Consider the following 21,340-nt stretch of genomic DNA (forward strand, 5'->3'; position numbering starts at 1 on the left):
GACTGACACTCTAACTTTCTATGATTTGAACCTCTCCTGTGAGTCCAGTTTTAGATTTGATGATTCACTTCAGGTTTACTGTTTCATTTGGACCTTCTTATTGACGATGAAACACTGAAATTGCTTCCCAATTTAATACAAAATGCAGAATTCCGACTTAAGTACAAGAGGACCTACACTCTAACTTCCTATGGTTTGAACCTCTCTTGTGAGTCCTGTTTTAGATTCCGATGCTTCACTTCAGGTTTACTGTATCCCTTGGACCTTCTTATTGACGATGAAACACAGAAATTGCATCCCAATTTAATACAAAAGGCATAATGCCGACTTAAGTACCAGAAAACTGACACTCTAACTTTCTACGATTTGAATCTCTCCTGTGAGTCCAGTTTTAGATTCCGATGCTTCACTTCAGGTTTACTGTATCCCTTGGACCTTCTTATTGACGATGAAACACAGAAATTGCATCCGAATTTAATACAAAAGGCACAATGCCGACTTAAGTGCAAGAGGACTGACACTCTAACTTTCTATGATTTGAACCTTTTCTGTGAGTCCGGTTTTGGATTCCGATGCTTCACTTCAGGTTTACTGTATCCCTTGGACCATCTTATTGACGATGACAGAGAGAAATGCATCCGAATTTAATACAAAAGGCACAATGCCGACTGAAGTACAAGAGGACAGACACTCTAACTTTCTATGATTTGAACCTCTCCTGTGAGTCCAGTTTTAGATTCCGATGCTTCACTTCAGGTCTACTGTATCCCTTGGACCTTCTTATTGACGATGAAACACATAAATTGCATCCGAACTTAAATCAAAATCACAATGCCGACTTAAGTACGAGAGGACTGACACTCTAACATTCTATGATCTGAACATTTCCTGTGAGTCCAGTTTTAATTTCCGATGCTTCACTTCAGGTTTGCTGTATACCTTGGACTTTCTTATTGATGATGAAGGAGAGAAATTGCGTCGGATTTAAATTCAAAATTCACAATGCCGACTTAAGTACGAGAGGACTGACACTCTAACATTCTATGATTTGAACCTCTCCTGTGAGTCCAGTTTTAGATTCCGATGCTTCACTTCAGGTTTACTGTATCCCTTGGACCATCTTATTGACGATGACAGAGAGAAATTGCATCCGAATTTAATACAAAAGGCACAATGCCGTCTGAAGTACAAGAGGACAGACACTCTAACTTTCTATGATTTGAACCTCTCCTGTGAGTCCAGTTTTAGATTCCGATGCTTCACTTCAGGTCTACTGTATCCCTTGGACCTTCTTATTGACGATGAAACACATAAATTGCATCCGAACTTAATTCAAAATCACAATGCCGACTTAAGTACGAGAGGACTGACACTCTAACTTTCTACGATCTGAACATTTCCTGTGAGTCCAGTTTTAGATTCCGATGCTTCACTTCAGGTTTACTGTATACCTTGGACTTTCTTATTGACGATGAAGGACAGAAATTGTGTCGGAATTAAATTCAAAATTCACAATGCCGACTTAAGTACGAGAGGACTGACACTCTAACATTCTATGATTTGAACCTCTCCTGATAGTTCAGTCATAGATTCCGATGCTTCACTTCAGGTTTACTGTATCCCTTGGAAATTCTTATTAACGATGAAAAACAGAAATTGCGTCGGATCTAAATTCAAAAGGCACAATCCCGACTTAAGTACAAGAGGACTGACACACAAACTTTCTATGATTTGAACCTCTCCTGTGAGTCCAGTTTAAGATTCCGATGATTCACTTCAGGTTTACTGTATACCTTGGACCTTCTTATTGACGATGAAGCACAGAAGTTGCATCGGAATTATATTCAAAAGGCACAATGCCGACTTAAGTACAAGAGGACTGACACTCTAACTTTCTATGATTTGAACCTCTCCTGTGAGTCCAGTTTTAGATTCCGATGCTTCACTTCAGGTTTACAGTATCCCCTGGACCTTCTTATTGACGATGAAACACAGAAATTGCATCCAAATTTAATACAAAAGGCACAATGCCGACTTCAGTACATGAGGTCTGACACTCTAACTTTCTATGACTTGAACCTCTCCTGTGAGTCCAGTTTTAGATTCCGATGCTTCACTTCAGGTTTACCGTATCCCTTGGACCATCTTATTGACGATGAAACACAGTAATTGCATCCGAATTTAATACAAAAGTCACAATGCCTACTTAAGTACAAGAGGACTGACACTCTTACCTTCCATGATTTGAACCTCTCCTAGGAGTCCAGTTTTAGATTCCGAAGCTTCACTTCAGGTTTACTGTATCACTTGGACCTACTTATTGACGAAGAAACACAGAAATTGTATCCGAACTTAATTCAAAATCACAATGCCGACTTAAGGACGGGAGGAGTGACACTCTAACTTTCTATGATCTGAACCTCTCCTGTGAGTCCAGTTTTAGATTCCGATGCTTCACTTCAGGTTTACTGTATCCCTTGGACCTTCTTATTGACGATGAAACACAGAAATTGCATCCAAATTTAATACAAAAGGCACAATGCCGACTTAAGTACATGAGGACTGACACTCTATCTTTCTGTGATTTGAACCTCTCCTGTGAGTCCAGTTTTACATTCAGATGCTTCACTTCAGGTTTACTGTATCCCTTGGACCATATTATTGATGATGAACACAGAAATTGCATCCGAACTTACTTCAAAATCACAATGCCAACTTAAGTACGAGAGGTCTGACACTCTAACTTTCTATGATCTGAACCTCTCCTGTGAGTCCAGTTTTAGATTCCGAGGCATCACTTAAGGTTTACTGTATCCCTTGGACCTTCTTATTGACGATGAAACACAGATATTGCATCCAAATTTAGTACAAAAGGCACAATGCCGACTTCAGTACATGAGGACTGACACTCTAACTTTCTATGATTTGAACCTCTCCTGTGAGTCCAGTTTTAGATTCCGATGCCTCACTTCAGGTTTACTGTATACCTTGGACCTTCTTATTGACGATGAAACATAGTAATTGCATCCGAATTTAATACAAAAGTTACAATGCCGATTTAAGTACAAGAGGACTGACACTCTAACTTTGTATGACTTGAACGTCTCCTGTGAGTCCAGTTTTAGATTCCGATGCTTCACTTCAGGTTTACTGTATACCTTGGACCTTCTTATTGACGATGAAGCACAGAAATTGCATCGGAATTGAATTCAAAAGGCACAATGTCGACTTAAGTTCAAGAGGACTGACACTCTAACTTTCTATGATTTGAACCTCTCCTGTGAGTCCAGTTTTAGATTCCGATGCTTCACTTCAGGTATACTGTATCCCATGGACCTTCTTATTGACGATGAAACACAGAAATTGCATCCGAAGTTAATTCAAAATCACAATGCCGACTTCAGTACGAGAGGACTGACACTCTAACTTTCTATAATCTGAACCTCTCCTGTGAGTCCAGTTTTAGATTCCGATGCTTCACTTCAGGTTTACTGTATCCCTTGGACCTTCTTATTGACGATGAAACAGAGAAATTGCATCCCAATTTAATACAAAAGGCATAATGCCGATTTAAGTACCAGAGGACTGACACTCTAACTTTCTACGATTTGAATCTGTCCTGTGAGTCCAGTTTTAGATTCCGATGCTTCACTTCAGGTCTACTGTATCCCTTGGACCTTCTTATTGACGATGAAACACAGAAATTGCATCCAAATTTAGTACAAAAGGCACAATGCCGACTTAAGTACATGAGGACTGACACTCTAACTTTCTATGATTTTAACCTCTCCTGTGAGTCCAGTTTTAGATTCCGATGCCTCACTTTAGGTTTACTGTATACCTTGGACCTTCTTATTGACGATGAAACATAGTAATAGCATCCGAATTTAATACAAAAGTCACAATGCCGACTTAAGTACAAGAGGACTGACAATCTTAATTTCTATGATTTGAACCTCTCCGGTGAGTCCAGTTTTAGATTCCGATGCCTCACTTCAGATTTACTGTATACCTTGGACCTTCTTATTGACGATGAAACACAGAAATTGCTTCGGCATTAAATACAAAAGGCACAATGCCGACTTAAGTACAAGAGGACTGACACTCTAACTTTCTATGACTTGAACGTCTCCTGTGAGTCTAGTTTTAGATTCCGATGCTTCACTTCAGGTTCACTGTATCCCTTGGACCATCTTATTGACGATGACAGAGAGAAATTGCATCCGAATTTAATACAAAAGGCACAATGCCGACTGAAGTACAAGAGGACAGACACTCTAACTTTCTATGATTTGAACCTCTCCTGTGAGTTTAGTTTTAGATTCCGATGCTTCACTTCAGGTCTACTGTATCCCTTGGACCTTCTTATTGACGATGAAACACATAAATTGCATCCGAACTTAATTCAAAATCACAATGCCGACTTAAGTACGAGAGGACTGACACTCTAACTTTCTATGATCTGAACATTTCCTGTGAGTCCAGTTTTAGATTCCGATGCTTCACTTCAGGTTTACTGTATACCTTGGACTTTCTTATTGACGATGAAGGACAGAAATTGTGTCGGAATTAAATTCAAAATCCACAATGCCGACTTAAGTACGAGAGGACTGACACTCTAACATTTTATGATTTGAACCTCTCCTGATAGTTCAGTCTTAGATTCCGATTCTTCACTTCAGGTTTACTGTATCCCTTGGAAATTCTTATTAACGATGAAAAACAGAAATTGCATCGGAACTAAATTCAAAAGGCACAATCCCGACTTAAGTACAAGAGGACTGACACACTAACTTTCTATGATTTGAACCTCTCCTGTGAGTCCAGTTTTAGATTCCGATGATTCACTTCAGGTTTACTGTATACCTTGGACCTTCTTATTGACGATGAAGCACAGAAGTTGCATCGGAATTATATTCAAAAGGCACAATGCCGACTTAAGTACAAGAGGACTGACACTCTAACTTTCTATGATTTGAACCTCTCCTGTGAGTCCAGTTTTAGATTCTGATGCTTCACTTCACGTTTACAGTATCCCCTGGACCTTCTTATTGACGATGAAACACAGAAATTGCATCCAAATTTAATACAAAAGGCACAATGCCGACTTAAGTACATGACGACTGACACTCTAACTTTCTATGGTTTGAACTTCTCCTGTGAGTCCAGTTTTACATTCAGATGCTTCACTTCAGGTTTACTGTATCCTTTGGACCATCTTATTGATGATGAAACACAGAAATTGCATCCGAACTTAATTCAAAATCACAATGCCGACTTAAGCACGAGAGGTCTGACACTCGAACTTTCTAAGATCTGAACCTCTCCTGTGAGTCCAGTTTTAGATTCCGATGCATCACCTCAGGTTTACTGTATCCCTTGGACCTTCTTATTGACGATGAAACACAGAAATTGCATCCAAATTTAGTACAAAAGGCACAATGCCGACTTAAGTACATGAGGACTGACACTCTAACTTTCTATGATTTTAACCTCTCCTGTGAGTCCAGTTTTAGATTCCGATGACTCACTTCAGGTTTACTGTATACCTTGGACCTTCTTATTGACGATGAAACATAGTAATTGCATCCGAATTTAATACAAAAGTCACAATGCCGACTTAAGTACAAGAGGACTGACACTCTTAATTTCTATGATTTGAACCTCTCCGGTGAGTCCAGTTTTAAATTCCGATGCTTCACTTCAGATTTACTGTATACCTTGGACATTCTTATTGACGATGAAACAAAGAAATTGCTTCGGAATTAAATACAAAAGGCACAATGCCGACTTAAGTACAAGAGGACTGACACTCTAACTTTCTATGACTTGAACGTCTCCTGTGAGTTAAGTTTTAGATTCCGATGCTTCACTTCAGGTTTAGTGTATACCTTGGACCTTCTTATTGACGATGAAGCACAGATATTTGCATCGGAATTAAATTCAAAAGGCACAATGTCGACGTAAGTACAAGAGGACTGACACTATAACTATCTATGATTTGAACCTCTCCTGTGAGTCCAGTTTTAGATTCCGATGTTTCACTTCAGGTATACTGTATCCCATGGACCTTCTTATTGACGATGAAACACAGAATTTGCATCCGAACTTAATTCAAAATCACAATGCCGACTTCAGTACGAGAGGACTGACATTCTAACTTTCTATAATCTGAACCTCTCCTGTGAGTCCAGTTTTAGATTCCGATGCTTCACTTCAGGTTTACTGTATCCCTTTGACCTTCTTATTGACGATGAAGCACAGAAATTGCTTCGGCTTTAAATTCAAAAGGCACAATGCTGTCTTAAGTACGACAGGACTGACACCCTAAGATTCTATGATTTGAACCTCTCCAGTGAGTTCAGTTTTAGATTCCGATGCTTCACTTCAGGTTTACTGTATCCCTTGGCCCTTCTTATTGATAATGAAACACAGAAATTGCATCGGAATTAAATACAAAAGGCAGAATGCCGACTTAAGTACAAGAGGACTGACACTCTTACTTTCAATGATTTGAACGTCTCCTAGGAGTCCAGTTTTAGATTCCGATGCTTCACTTCAGGATTACTGTATCCCTTGGACCTACTTATTGACGAAGAAACACAGAAATTGCATCCGAAATTAATTCAAAATCACAATGCCGACTTAAGGACGGGAGGACTAACACTCTAACTTTCTATGATCTGAACCTCTCCTGTGAGTCCATTTTTAGATTCCGATCCTTCACTTCACGTTTACTGTATACCTTGGACCTTCTTATTGACGATGAAGTACAGAAATTGCGTCGGAATTAAATTCAAAAGTCCCAATGCCGACTTAAGTACGAGAGGACTGACACCCTAACATACTTTGATTTGAACCTCTCCTGTGGGTCCAGTTTTAGATTCCGATGCTTCACTTCAGGTTTACTGTATAATTTGGACCCTCTTATTGACGATGAAACACTGACATTGCATCCGAATTTAATAAAAAAGGCACAATTCCGACTTAAGTACAAGAGGACCTACACTCTACCTTCCTATGATTTGAACCTCTCTTGTGAGTCCAGTTTTAGATTCCGATGCTTCACTTCAGGTTTACTGTATCCCTTGGACCTTCTTATTGACGATGAAACACAGAAATTGCATCCCAATTTAATACAAAAGGCATAATGCCGACTTAAGTACCAGAGGACTGACACTCTAACTTTCTACGATTTGAATCTCTCCTCTGAGTCCAGCTTTAGATTCCGATGCTTCACTTCAGGTTTACTGTATCCCTTGGACCTTCTTATCGAAGATGAAACACAGAAATTGCATCCGAATTTAATACAAAAGGCACAATGCCGACTTAAGTGCAAGAGGACTGAAACTCTAACTTTCTATGATTTGAACATCTCCCGTGAGTCCAGTTTTAGATTCCGATGCCCCACTTCAGGTCTACTGTATCCCTTGTACCTTCTTATTGACGATGAAACACATAAATTGCATCCGAACTTAATTCAAAATCACAATGCCGACTTAAGTACGAGAGGACTGACACTCTAACTTTCTATGATCTGAACATTTCGTGTGAGTCCAGTTTTAGATTCCGATGATTCACTTCAGGTTTACAGTATACCTTGGACCTTCTTATTGACGATGAAACATAGTAATTACATCCGAATTTAATACAAAAGGCACAATGCATAATTAAGTACAAGAGGACTGACACTCTAACTTTCTATGGTTTGAACGTTTCCTGTGAGTCCAGTTTTAGATTCCGATGCTTCACTTCAGGTTTACTGAATACCTTGAACATTCTCATTGACGATGAAGCACAGAAATTGCGTTGGAATTAAATTCAAAAGGCCCAAAGCCGACTTAAGTACGAGAGGACTGACACCCTAACATACTTTGATTTGAACCTCTCCTGTGAGTTCAGTTTTAGATTCCGATGCTTCACTTCAGGTTTACTGTATCCCTTGGACCTTCTTATTGACGATGAAACACAGAAATTGCATCCCAATTTAATACAAAAGGCACAATGCCGACTTAAGTACACGAGAACTGACACTCTAACTTTCTATGATTTGAACCTCTCCTGTGAGTTTAGTTTTAGATTCCGATGCTTCACTTCAGGTTAACTGTATGCCTAGGACCATCTTATTGACGATGAAACACAGAAATTGCATCAGAATTTAATACAAAAGGCACAATGGCGACTTAAGTAATACATGACTGACACTTGAACATTCTATGATTTGAACCTCTCCTGTGAGTCCAGTTTTAGATTCCGATGCTTCACTTCATTTTTACTGTATCCCTTGGTCCTTCTTATTGACGATGAAGCACAGAAATTGCATCGGAATTAGATTGAAAAGGCACAATGCCGACTTAAGTACAAGAGGACTGACGCTCTAACTTTCTATGATTTGAACCACTCCTGTGAATCCAGTTTTAGATTCCGATGCTTCACTTAAGGTTTACTGTATCCCTTGGACATTCTTATTGACGATGAAACACAGAAATTGCATCCCTATTTAATACAAAAGGCACAATGCCGACTTAAGTACAAGAGCACTGACACTCAAACTTTCTATGATTTGAATCTTTCCTGTCAGTCCAGTTTTAGTTTCCGTTTCATCACTTCTGGTTTACTGTATCCCTTGGACCTTCTTATTGACAATGAAACACAGAAATTGCTTCCGAATTTAATACAAAAGGCACAATGCCGACTTAAGTGCAAGAGGACTGACACTCTAACTTCCTATGATTTGAACCACTCCAATGAGTCCAGTTTTAGATTCCGATGCTTCACTTCAGGTTTACTGTATCCCTTGTACCTTCTTATTGACGATGAAAGACGGAAATTGCATCCGAATATAATACAAAAGGCACAATGCCGACTTAAGTACAAGACGACTGACACTCTAACTTTCTATGATTTGAACATCTCCTGTGAGTCCAGTTTTAGGTTCCGATGCTTCACTTCAGGTTTACTGTATCCCTTGGACCTTCTTATTGAAGATAAAACACAGAAACTGCATCGAAATTAAATTCAAAAGTCACAATGCCTACTTAAGTACAAGAGAACTGACACTCTAACTTTCTATGATTTCAACCTCTCCTGTGAGTCCAGTTTTAGATTCCGATGATTGACTTCAGGTTTACTGTATACCTTGGACCTTCTTATTGCCGATGAAGCACAGAAATTGCTTCGGAATTAAATTCAAAAGGCACAATGCCGACTTAAGTACAGGAGGACTGACACTCTAACTTTCTATGATTTGAACCTCTCCTGTGAGTACAGTTTTAGATTCCGATGCTTCACTTCATGTTTACTGTATCCCTTGGACCTTCTTATTGACGATGAAACACAGAAATTGCATCCGAATTTAATACACAATTCATAATGCCGACATAAGTACAAGAGGACTGACACTCTTAGTTTCTATGATTTGAATCTCTCCTAGGAGTCCAGTTTTAGATTCCGATGCTTCACTTCAGGTTTACTGTATCCTTTGGACCTTCTTATTGACGATGAAAGACAGAAATTGCATCCGAATTTAGTACAAAAGGCACAATGCCGACTTATGTACAAGAGGACTGACACTCTAATTTTCTATGATTTGACCATCTCCTGTGAGTCCAGTTTTAGATTCCGATGCTTCATTTCAGGTTTACTGTATGCCTTGGACCATCTTATTGACGATGAAACACAGAAATTGCATCCGAATTTAATACAAAAGGCACAATGACGACTTAAGTAAAACAGGACTGACACTCTAACTTTCTAAGATTTGGACCTATCCAGTGAGTCCAGTTTTAGATTCCGATGCTTCACTTCAGGTTTAATGTATACCTAGGACCTTCGTATTGACGATGAAGCACAGAAATTGCATCGGAATTAGATTCAAAGGGCACAATGCCGACTTAAGTAAAAGAGGACTGACATTCTAACTCTCTATGATTTAAACCTCTCCTGTGAGTCCAGTTTTAGATTCGGATGCTTCACTTCAGGTTTACTGTATACCTAGGACCTTCGTATTGACGATGAAGCACAGAAATTGCATCGGAATTAGATTCAAAAGGCACAATGCCGACTTAAGTAAAAGAGGCCTGACATTCTAACTTTCTATGATTTGAACCTCTCCTGTGAGTCCAGTTTTAGATTCGGATCCTTCACTTCAGGTTTACTGTATACCTTGGACGTTCTTATTGACGATGAAACACAGAAATTGCGTCCGAATTTAATACACAATTCATAATGCCGACATAAGTACAAGAGGACTGACACTCTTAGTTTCTATGATTTGAATATCTCCTAGGAGTCCAGTTTTAGATTCCGATGCTTCACTTCAGGTTTACTGTATCCCTTGGACCTTCTTATTGACGATGAAAGACAGAAATTGCATCCGAATTTAATACAAAAGGCACAATGCCGACTTAAGTACAAGAGGACTGACACTCTAATTTTCTATGATTTGACCATCTCCTGTGAGTCCAGTTTTAGATTCCGATGCTTCATTTCAGGTTTACTGTATGCTTTGGTCCATCTTATTGACGATGAAACACAGAAATTGCATCCGAATTTAATACAAAAGGCACAATGACGACTTAAGTAAAACAGGACTGACACTCTAACATTCTATGATTTGAACCTCTCCTGTGAGTTCGGTCTTAGATTCCGATGCTTCACTTCAGGTTAACTGTATGCCTTGGACCATCTTATTGACGATGAAACACAGAAATTGCATCAGAATTTAATACAAAAGGCACAATGGCGACTTAAGTAATACATGACTGACACTTGAACATTCTATGATTTGAACCTCTCCTGTGAGTCCAGTTTTAGATTCCGATGCTTCACTTCATTTTTACTGTATCCCTTGGACCTTCTTATTGACGATGAAGCACAGAAATTGCATCGGAATTAGATTGAAAAGGCACAATGCCGACTTAAGTACAAGAGGACTGACGCTCTAACTTTCTATGATTTGAACCACTCCTGTGAGTCCAGTTTTAGATTCCGATGCTTCACTTAAGGTTTACTGTATCCCTTGGACATTCTTATTGACGATGAAACACAGAAATTGCATCCCTATTTAATACAAAAGGCACAATGCCGACTTAAGTACAAGAGGACTGACACTCTAACTTTCAATGATTTGAATCTTTCCTGTGAGTCCAGTTTTAGTTTCCGATTCATCACTTCTGGTTTACTGTATCCCTTGGACCTTCTTATTGACAATGAAACGCAGAAATTGTTTCTGAATTTAATACAAAAGGCACAATGCCGACTTAAGTGCAAGAGGACTGACACTCTAACTTTCTATGATTTGAACCACTCCAATGAGTCCAGTTTTAGATTCCGATGCTTCACTTCAGGTTTACTGTATCCCTTGTACCTTCTTATTGACGATGAAAGACGGAAATTGCATCCGAATATAATACAAAAGGCACAATGCCGACTTAAGTACAAGACGACTGACACTCTAACTTTCTATGATTTGAACATCTCCTGTGAGTCCAGTTTTAGGTTCCGATGCTTCACTTCAGGTTTACTGTATCCTTTGGACCTCCTTATTGAAGATAAAACACAGAAACTGCATCGAAATTAAATTCAAAAGTCACAATGCCTACTTAAGTACAAGAGAACTGACACTCTAACTTTCTATGATTTCAACCTCTCCTGTGAGTCCAGTTTTAGATTCCGATGATTGACTTCAGGTTTACTGTATACCTTGGACCATCTTATTGCCGATGAAGCACAGAAATTGCTTCGGAATTAAATTCAAAAGGCACAATGCCGACTTAAGTACAAGAGGACCGACACTCTAATTTTCTATGATTTGAACCTCTCCTGTGAGTACAGTTTTAGATTCCGATGCTTCACTTCATGTTTACTGTATCCCTTGGACCTTCTTATTGACGATGAAACACAGAAATTGCATCCGAATTTAATACACAATTCATAATGCCGACATAAGTACAAGAGGACTGACACTCTTAGTTTCTATGATTTGAATCTCTCCTAGGAGTCCAGTTTTAGATTCCGATGCTTCACTTCAGGTTTACTGTATACTTTGGACCTTCTTATTGACGATGAAAGACAGAAATTGCATCCGAATTTAATACAAAAGGCACAATGCCGACTTAAGTACAAGAGGACTGACACTCTAATTTTCTATGATTTGACCATCTCCTGTGAGTCCAGTTTTAGATTCCGATGCTTCATTTCAGGTTTACTGTATGCCTTGGACCATCTTATTGACGATGAAACACAGAAATTGCATCCGAATTTAATACAAAAGGCACAATGACGACTTAAGTAAAACAGGACTGACACTCTAACTTTCTAAGATTTGGACCTATCCAGTGAGTCCAGTTTTAGATTCCGATGCTTCACTTCAGGTTTAATGTATACCTAGGACCTTCGTATTGACGATGAAGCACAGAAATTGCATCGGAATTAGATTCAAAGGGCACAATGCCGACTTAAGTAAAAGAGGACTGACATTCTAACTCTCTATGATTTAAACCTCTCCTGTGAGTCCAGTTTTAGATTCGGATGCTTCACTTCAGGTTTTAGTGTATACCTAGGACCTTCGTATTGACGATGAAGCACAGAAATTGCATCGGAATTAGATTCAAAAGGCACAATGCCGACTTAAGTAAAAGAGGCCTGACATTCTAACTTTCTATGATTTGAACCTCTCCTGTGAGTCCAGTTTTAGATTCGGATGCTTCACTTCAGGTTTACTGTATACCTTGGACCTTCTTATTGACGATGAAGCACAGAAATTTCATCGGAATTATATTCAAAAGGCACAATGCCGACTTAAGTACCAGAGGACTGACACTCTAACTTTCTATGATTTGATCCTCTCCTGTGAGTACAGTTTCAGATTCCGATGCTTCACTTCATGTTTACTGTATCCCTTGGACCTTCTTATTGACGATGAAACACAGAAATTGCAATCGAATTTAATACACAATTCATAATGCCGACATAAGTACAAGAGGACTGACACTCTTAGTTTCTATGATTTGAATATCTCCTAGGAGTCCTGCTTTAGATTCCGATGCTTCACTTCAGGTTTACTGTATCCCTTGGACCTTCTTATTGACGATGAAAGACAGAAATTGCATCCGAATTTAATACAAAAGGCACAATGCCGACTTAAGTACGAGAGGACTGACACTCTAATTTTCTATGATTTGACCATCTCCTGTGAGTCCAGTTTTAGATTCCGATGCTTCATTTCAGGTTTACTGTATGCCTTGGACCATCTTATTGACGATGAAACACAGAAATTGCATCCGAATTTAATACAAAAGGCACAATGACGACTTAAGTAAAACAGGACTGACACTCTAACATTCTATCATTTGAACCTCTCCTGTGAGTTCAGTCTTAGATTCCGATGCTTCACTTCAGGTTTACTGTATCCCTTGGAAATTCTTATTGACGATGAAAAACAGAAATTGCATCGGAACTAAATTCAAAAGGCACAATCCCGACTTAAGTACAAGAGGACTGACACACTAACTTTCTATGATTTGAACCTCTCCTGTGAGTCCAGTTTTAGATTCCGATGATTCACTTCAGGTTTACTGTATACCTTGGACCTTCTTATTGACGATGAAGCACAGAAATTGCATCGGAATTATATTCAAAAGGCACAATGCCGACTTAAGTACAAGAGGACTGACACTCTTACTTTCTATGATTTGAACCTCTCCTGTGAGTCCAGATTTAGATTCCGATGCTTCACTTCAGGTTTACTGTATCCCTTGGACCATCTTCTTTACGATGAAACACAGTAATTGCATCCGAATTTAATACAAAAGTCACAATGCCGACATAAGTACAAGAGGACTGACACTCTTACTTTCTATGATTTGAACCTCTCCTAGGAGTCCAGTTTTAGATTCCGATGCTTCACTTCAGGTTTACTGTATCCCTTGGACCTACTTATTGACGAAGAAACACAGAAATTGCATCCGAACTTAATTCAAAATCACAATGCCGACTTAAGGACGGGAGGACTGACACTCTAACTTTCTATGATCTGAACATTTCCTGTGAGTCCAGTTTTAGATTCCGATGCTTCACTTTAGGTTTACTGTATACCTTGGACCTTCTTATTGACGATGAAACATAGTAATTACATCCGAATTTAATACAAAAGGCACAATGCATAATTAAGTACAAGAGGACTGACACTCTAACTTTCTATGATTTGAACCTTTCCTGTGAGTCCAGTTTTAGATTCCGATGCTTCACTTCAGGTTTACTGTATACCTTGAACCTTCTTATTGACGATGAAGCACAGAAATTGCGTTGGAATTAAATTCATAAGGCCCAAAGCCGACTTAAGTACGAGAGGACTGACACTCTAACTTTCTATGATTTTAACCTCTCCTGTGAGTCCAGTTTTAGATTCCGATGCCTCACTTCAGGTTTACTGTATACCTTGGACCTTCTTATTGACGATGAAACATAGTAATTGCATCCGAATGTAATACAAAAGTCACAATGCTGACTTAAGTACAAGAGGACTGACACTCTTAATTTCTATGATTTGAACCTCTCTGGTGAGTCCAGTTTTAGATTCCGATGCTTCACTTCAGATTTACTGTATACCTTGGACATTCTTATTGACGATGAAACACAGAAATTGCTTCGGAATTAAATACAAAAGGCACAATGCCGACTTAAGTACAAGAGGACTGACACTCTAACTTTCTATGACTTGAACGTCTCCTGTGAGTCCAGTTTTAGATTCCGATGCTTCACTTCAGGTTTACTGTATACCTTGGACCTTCTTATTGACGATGAAGCACAGATATTTGCATCGGAATTAAATTCAAAAGGCACAATGTCGACGTAAGTACAAGAGGACTGACACTCTAACTTTCTATGATTTGAACCTCTCCTGTGAGTCCAGTTTTAGATTCCGATGTTTCACTTCAGGTATACTGTATCCCATGGACCTTCATATTGACGATGAAACACAGAAATTGCATCCGAACTTAATTCAAAATCACAATGCCGACTTCAGTACGAGAGGACTGACACTCTAACTTTCTATAATCTGAACCTCTCCTGTGAGTCCAGTTTTAGATTCCGATGCTTCACTTCAGGTTTACTGTATCCCTTGGATCTTCTTATTGACGATGAAGCACAGAAATTGCTTCGGCTTTAAATTCAAAAGGCACAATGCTGTCTTAAGTACGACAGGACTGACACCCTAAGATTCTATGATTTGAACCTCTCCAGTGAGTTCAGTTTTAGATTCCGATGCTTCACTTCAGGTTTACTGTATCCCTTGGCCCTTCTTATTGATGATGAAACACTGAAATTGCATCGGAATTAAATACAAAAAGCAGAATGCCGAATTAAGTACAAGAGGACTGACACTCTAACTTTCTATGACTTGAACGTCTCCTGTGAGTCCAGTTTTAGATTCCGATGCTTCACTTCAGGTTTACTGTATACCTTGGACCTTCTTATTGACGATGAAGCACAGATATTTGCATCGGAATTAAATTCATAAAGCACAATATGGACGTAAGTACAAGAGGACTGACACTCTAACTTTCTATGATTTGAACCTTTCCTGTGAGTCCGGTTTTGGATTCCGATGCTTCACTTCAGGTTTACTGTATCCCTTGGACCATCTTATTGACGATGACAGACGAAATTGCATCCAAATTTAATACAAAAGGCACAATGCTGACTGAAGTACAAGAGGACTGACACTCTAACTTTCTATGATTTGAACCTCTCCTGTGAGTCCAGTTTTAGTTTCCTATGCTTCACTTCAGGTCTACTGTATCCCTTGGACCTTCTTATTGACGATGAAACACATAAATTGCATCCAAACTTAATTCAAAATCACAATGCCGACTTACGTACGAGAGGACTGACTCTCTAACATTCTATGATTTGAACCTCTCCTGTGAGTCCAGTTTAGATTCCGATGCTTCACTTCAGGTTTACTGTATTTCTTGGACCATCTTATTGACGGTGAAACACAGTAATTGCATCCGAATTTAATACAAAAGTCACAATGCCGACTTAAGTACAAGAGGACTGACACTCTTACTTTCAATGATTTGAACGTCTCCTAGGAGTCCAGTTTTAGATTCCGATGCTTCACTTCAGGATTACTGTATCCCTTGGACCTACTTATTGACGAAGAAACACAGAAATTCCATCCGAACTTATTTCAAAATCACAATGCCGACTTAAGGACGGGAGGACTGACACTCTAACTTTCTATGATCTGAACCTCTCCTGTGAGTCCATTTTTAGATTCCGATCCTTCACTTCAGGTTTACTGTATACCTTGGACCTTCTTATTGACGATGAAGCACAGGAATTGCGTCGAAATTAAATTCAAAAGTCCCAATGCCGACTTAAGTACGAGAGGACTGACACCCTAACATACTTTGATTTGAACCTCTCCTGTGGGTCCAGTTTTAGATTCCGATGCTTCACTTCAGGTTTACTGTATCATTTGGACCTTCTTATTGACGATGAAACACTGACATTGCATCCGAATTTAATAAAAAAGGCACAATTCCGACTTAAGTACAAGAGGACCTACACTCTAACTTCCTATGATTTGAACCTCTCTTGTGAGTCCAGTTTTAGATTCCGATGCTTCACTTCAGGTTTACTGTATCCCTTGGACCTTCTTATTGACGATGAAACACAGAAATTGCATCCCAATTTAATACAAAAGGCATAATGCCGACTTAAGTACCAGAGGACTGACACTCTAACGTTCTACGATTTGAATCTCTCCTGTGAGTCCAGTTTTAGATTCCGATGCGTCACTTCAGGTTTACTGTATCCCTTGGACCTTCTTATTGAAGATGAAACGAAGAAATTGCATCCGAATTTAATACAAAAGGCACAATGCCGACTTAAGTGCAAGAGGACTGAAACTCTAACTTTCTATGATTTGAACCTTTCCTGTAAGTCCGGTTTTGGATTCCGATGCTTCAATTCAGGTTTACTGTATCCCTTGGACCATCTTATTGACGATGACAGACAGAAATTGCATCCGAATTTAATACAAAAGGCACAATGCCGACTGAAGTACAAGAGGACAGACACTCTAACTTTCTATGATTTGAACATCTCCTGTGAGTCCAGTTTTAGATTCCGATGCCTCACGTCAGGTCTACTGTATCCCTTGTACCTTCTTATTGACGATGAAACACATAAATTGCATCCGAACGTAATTCAAAATCACAATGCCGACTTAAGTACGAGAGGACTGACACTCTAACTTTCTATGATCTGAACATTTCCTGTGAGTCCAGGTTTAGATTCCGATGCTTCACTTCAGGTTTACAGTATACCTTGGACCTTCTTATTGACGATGAAACATAGTAATTACATCCGAATTTAATACAAAAGGCACAATGCATAATTAAGTACAAGAGGACTGACACTCTAACTTTCTATGGTTTGAACGTTTCCTGTGAGTCCAGTTTTAGATTCCGATGCTTCACTTCAAGTTTACTGTATACCTTGAACCTTCTTATTGACGATGAAGCACAGAAATTGCGTTGGAATTAAATTCAAAAGGCCCAAAGCCGACTTAAGTACGAGAGGACTGACACCCTAACGTACTTTGATTTGAACCTCTCCTGTGAGTTCAGTTTTAGATTCCGATGCTTCACTTCATGTTTACTGTATCCCTTGGACCTTCTTATTGACGATGAAACACAGAAATTGCATCCCAATTTAATACAAAAGGCACAATGCCGACTTAAGTACAAGAGAACTGACACTCTAACATTCTATGATTTGAATCTCTCCTGTGAGTCCAATTTTAGATTCCGATGCTTCACTTCAGGTTTACTGTATCCCTTGGACCTTCTTATTGACGATGAAACACAGAAATTGCATCCGAATTTAATACAAAAGGCACAATGCCGACTTAAGTACAAGAGGACTGACACTCTAACTTTCTATGATTTGAACCTCTCCTGTGAGTCCAGTTATAGATTCCGATGCTTCACTTCAGGTTTACTGTATCCCTAGGACCTTCTTATTGACGATGAAACACAGAAATTGCATCCGAATATAATACAAAAGGCACAATGCCGACTTAAGTACAAGAGGACTGACACTCTAACTTTCTATGATTTGAACCTTTCCTGTGAGTTTAGTTTTAGATTCCGATGCTTCACTTCAGGTTAACTGTATGCCTTGGACCATCTTATTGACGATGAAACACTGAAATTGCATCCGAATTTAATACAAAAGGCACAATGACGACTTAAGTAATACATGACTGACACTTGAACATTCTATGATTTGAACCTCTCCTGTGAGTCCAGTTTTAGATTCCGATGCTTCACTTCATTTTTACTGTATCCCTTGGACCTTCTTATTGACGATGAAGCACAGAAATTGCATCGGAATTAGATTGAAAAGGCACAATGCCGACTTAAGTACAAGAGGACTGACTCTCTAACTTTCTATGATTTGAACGACTCCTGTGAGTCCAGTTTTAGATTCCGATTCTTCACTTAAGGTTTACTGTATCCCTTGGACATTCTTATTGACGATGAAACACAGAAATTGCATCCCCATTTAATACAAAAGGCACAATGCCGACTTAAGTACAAGAGGACTGACACTCTAACTTTCTATGATTTGAATCTTTCCTGTGAGTCCAGCTTTAGTTTCCGATTCTTCACATCTGGTTTACTGTATCCCTTGGACCTTCTTATTGACAATGAAACACAGAAATTGCTTCCGAATTTTATACAAATGGCACAATGCCGACTTAAGTGCAAGAGGACTGACACTCTAACTTTCTATGATTTGAACCACTCCAGTGAGTCCAGTTTTAGATTCCGATGCTTCACTTCAGGTTTACTGTATCCCTTGTACCTTCTTATTGACGATGAAAGACAGAAATTGCATCCGAATTTAATACAAAAGGCACAATGCCGACTTAAGTACAAGAGGACTGACACTCTATTTTTCTATGATTTGACCATCTCCTGTGAGTCCAGTTTTAGATTCCGATGCTTCATTTCAGGTTTACTGTATGCCTTGGACCATCTTATTGACGATGAAACACAGAAATTGCATCCGAATTTAATACAAAAGGCACAATGACGACTTAAGTAAAACAGGACTGACACTCTAACTTTCTAAGATTTGAACCTATCCAGTGAGTCCAGTTTTAGATTCCGATGCTTCACTTCAGGTTTACTGTATACCTAGGACCTTCGTATTGACGATGAAGCACAGAAATTGCATCGGAATTAGATTCAAAGGGCACAATGCCGACTTAAGTAAAAGAGGACTGACATTCTAACTCTCTATGATTTGAACCTCTCCTGTGAGTCCAGTTTTAGATTCGGATGCTTCACTTCAGGTTTACTGTATACCTAGGACCTTCGTATTGACGATGAAGCACAGAAATTGCATCGGAATTAGATTCAAAAGGCACAATGCCGACTTAAGTAAAAGAGGACTGACATTCTAACTTTCTATGATTTGAACCTCTCCTGTGAGTCCAGTTTTAGATTCGGATGCTTCACTTTAGGTTTACTGTATACCTTGGACCTTCTCATTGACGATGAAGCACAGAAATTTCATCGGAATTATATTCAAAAGGCACAATGCCGACTTAAGTACAAGAGGACTGACACTCTAACTTTCTATGATTTGAACCTCTCCTGTGAGTACAGTTTTAGATTCCGATGCTTCACTTCATGTTTACTGTATCCCTTGGACCTTCTTATTGACGATGAAACACAGAAATTGCATTCGAATTTAATACACAATTCATAATGCCGACATAAGTACAAGAGGACTGACACTCTTAGTTTCTATGATTTGAATCTCTCCTAGGAGTCCAGTTTTAGATTCCGATGCTTCACTTCAGGTTTACTGTATCCCTTGGACCTTCTTATTGACGATGAAAGACAGAAATTGCATCCGAATTTAATACAAAAGGCACAATGCCGACTTAAGTACAAGAGGGCTGACACTCTAATTTTCTATGATTTGACCATCTCCTGTGAGTCCAGTTTTAGATTCCGATGCTTCATTTCAGGTTTACTGTATGCCTTGGACCATCTTATTGACGATGAAACACAAAAATTGCATCCGAATTTAACACAAGAGGCACAATGACGACTTAAGTAAAACAGGACTGACACTCTAACATTCTATGATTTGAACCTCTCCTGTGAGTTTAGTCTTAGATTCCGATGCTTCACTTCAGGTTTACTGTATCCCTTGGAAATTCTTATTGACGATGAAAAACAGAAATTGCATCGGAACTAAATTCAAAAGGCACAATCCCGACTTAAGTACAAGAGGACTGACACACTAACTTTCTATGATTTGAACCTCTCCTGTGAGTCCAGTTTTAGATTCCGATGATTCACTTCAGGATTACTGTATCCCTTGGACCTACTTATTGACGAAGAAACACAGAAATTCCATCCGAACTTATTTCAAAATCACAATGCCGACTTAAGGACGGGAGGACTGACACACTAACTTTCTATGATCTGAACCTCTCCTGTGAGTCCATTTTTAGATTCCGATCCTTCACTTCAGGTTTACTGTATACCTCGGACCTTCTTATTGACGATGAAGCACAGAAATTGCGTCGAAATTAAATTCAAAAGTCCCAATGCCAACTGAAGTACGAGAGGACTGACACCCTAACATACTTTGATTTGAACCTCTCCTGTGGGTCCAGTTTTAGATTCCGATGCTTCACTTCAGGTTTACTGTATCATTTGGACCTTCTTATTGACGATGAAACACTGACATTGCATCCGAATTTCATAAAAAAGGCACAATTCCGACTTAAGTACAAGAGGACCTACACTCTAACTTCCTATGATTTGAACCTCTCTTGTGAGTCCAGTTTTAGATTCCGATGCTTCACTTCAGGTTTACTGTATCCCTTGGACCTTCTTATTGACGATGAAACACAGAAATTGCATCCCAATTTAATACAAAAGGCATAATGCCGACTTAAGTACCAGAGGACTGACACTCTAACTTTCTACGATTTGAATCTCTCCTGTGAGTCCAGTTTTGGATTCCGTTGCTTCACTTCAGGTTTACTGTATCCCTTGGACCTTCTTATTGAAGATGAAACAAAGAAATTGCATCCGAATTTAATACAAAAGGCACAACTCCGAGTGAAGTGCAAGAGGACTGAAACTCTAACTTTCTATGATTTGAACCTTTCCTGTAAGTCCGGTTTTGGATTCCGATGCTTCAATTCAGGTTTACTGTATCCCTTGGACCATCTTATTGACGATGACAGACAGAAATTGCGTCCGAATTTAATACAAAAGGCACAATG

Source organism: Schistocerca americana, chromosome 11 (assembly GCF_021461395.2).
Source record: "Schistocerca americana isolate TAMUIC-IGC-003095 chromosome 11, iqSchAmer2.1, whole genome shotgun sequence".
NCBI classification, from domain to species: domain Eukaryota; kingdom Metazoa; phylum Arthropoda; class Insecta; order Orthoptera; family Acrididae; genus Schistocerca; species Schistocerca americana.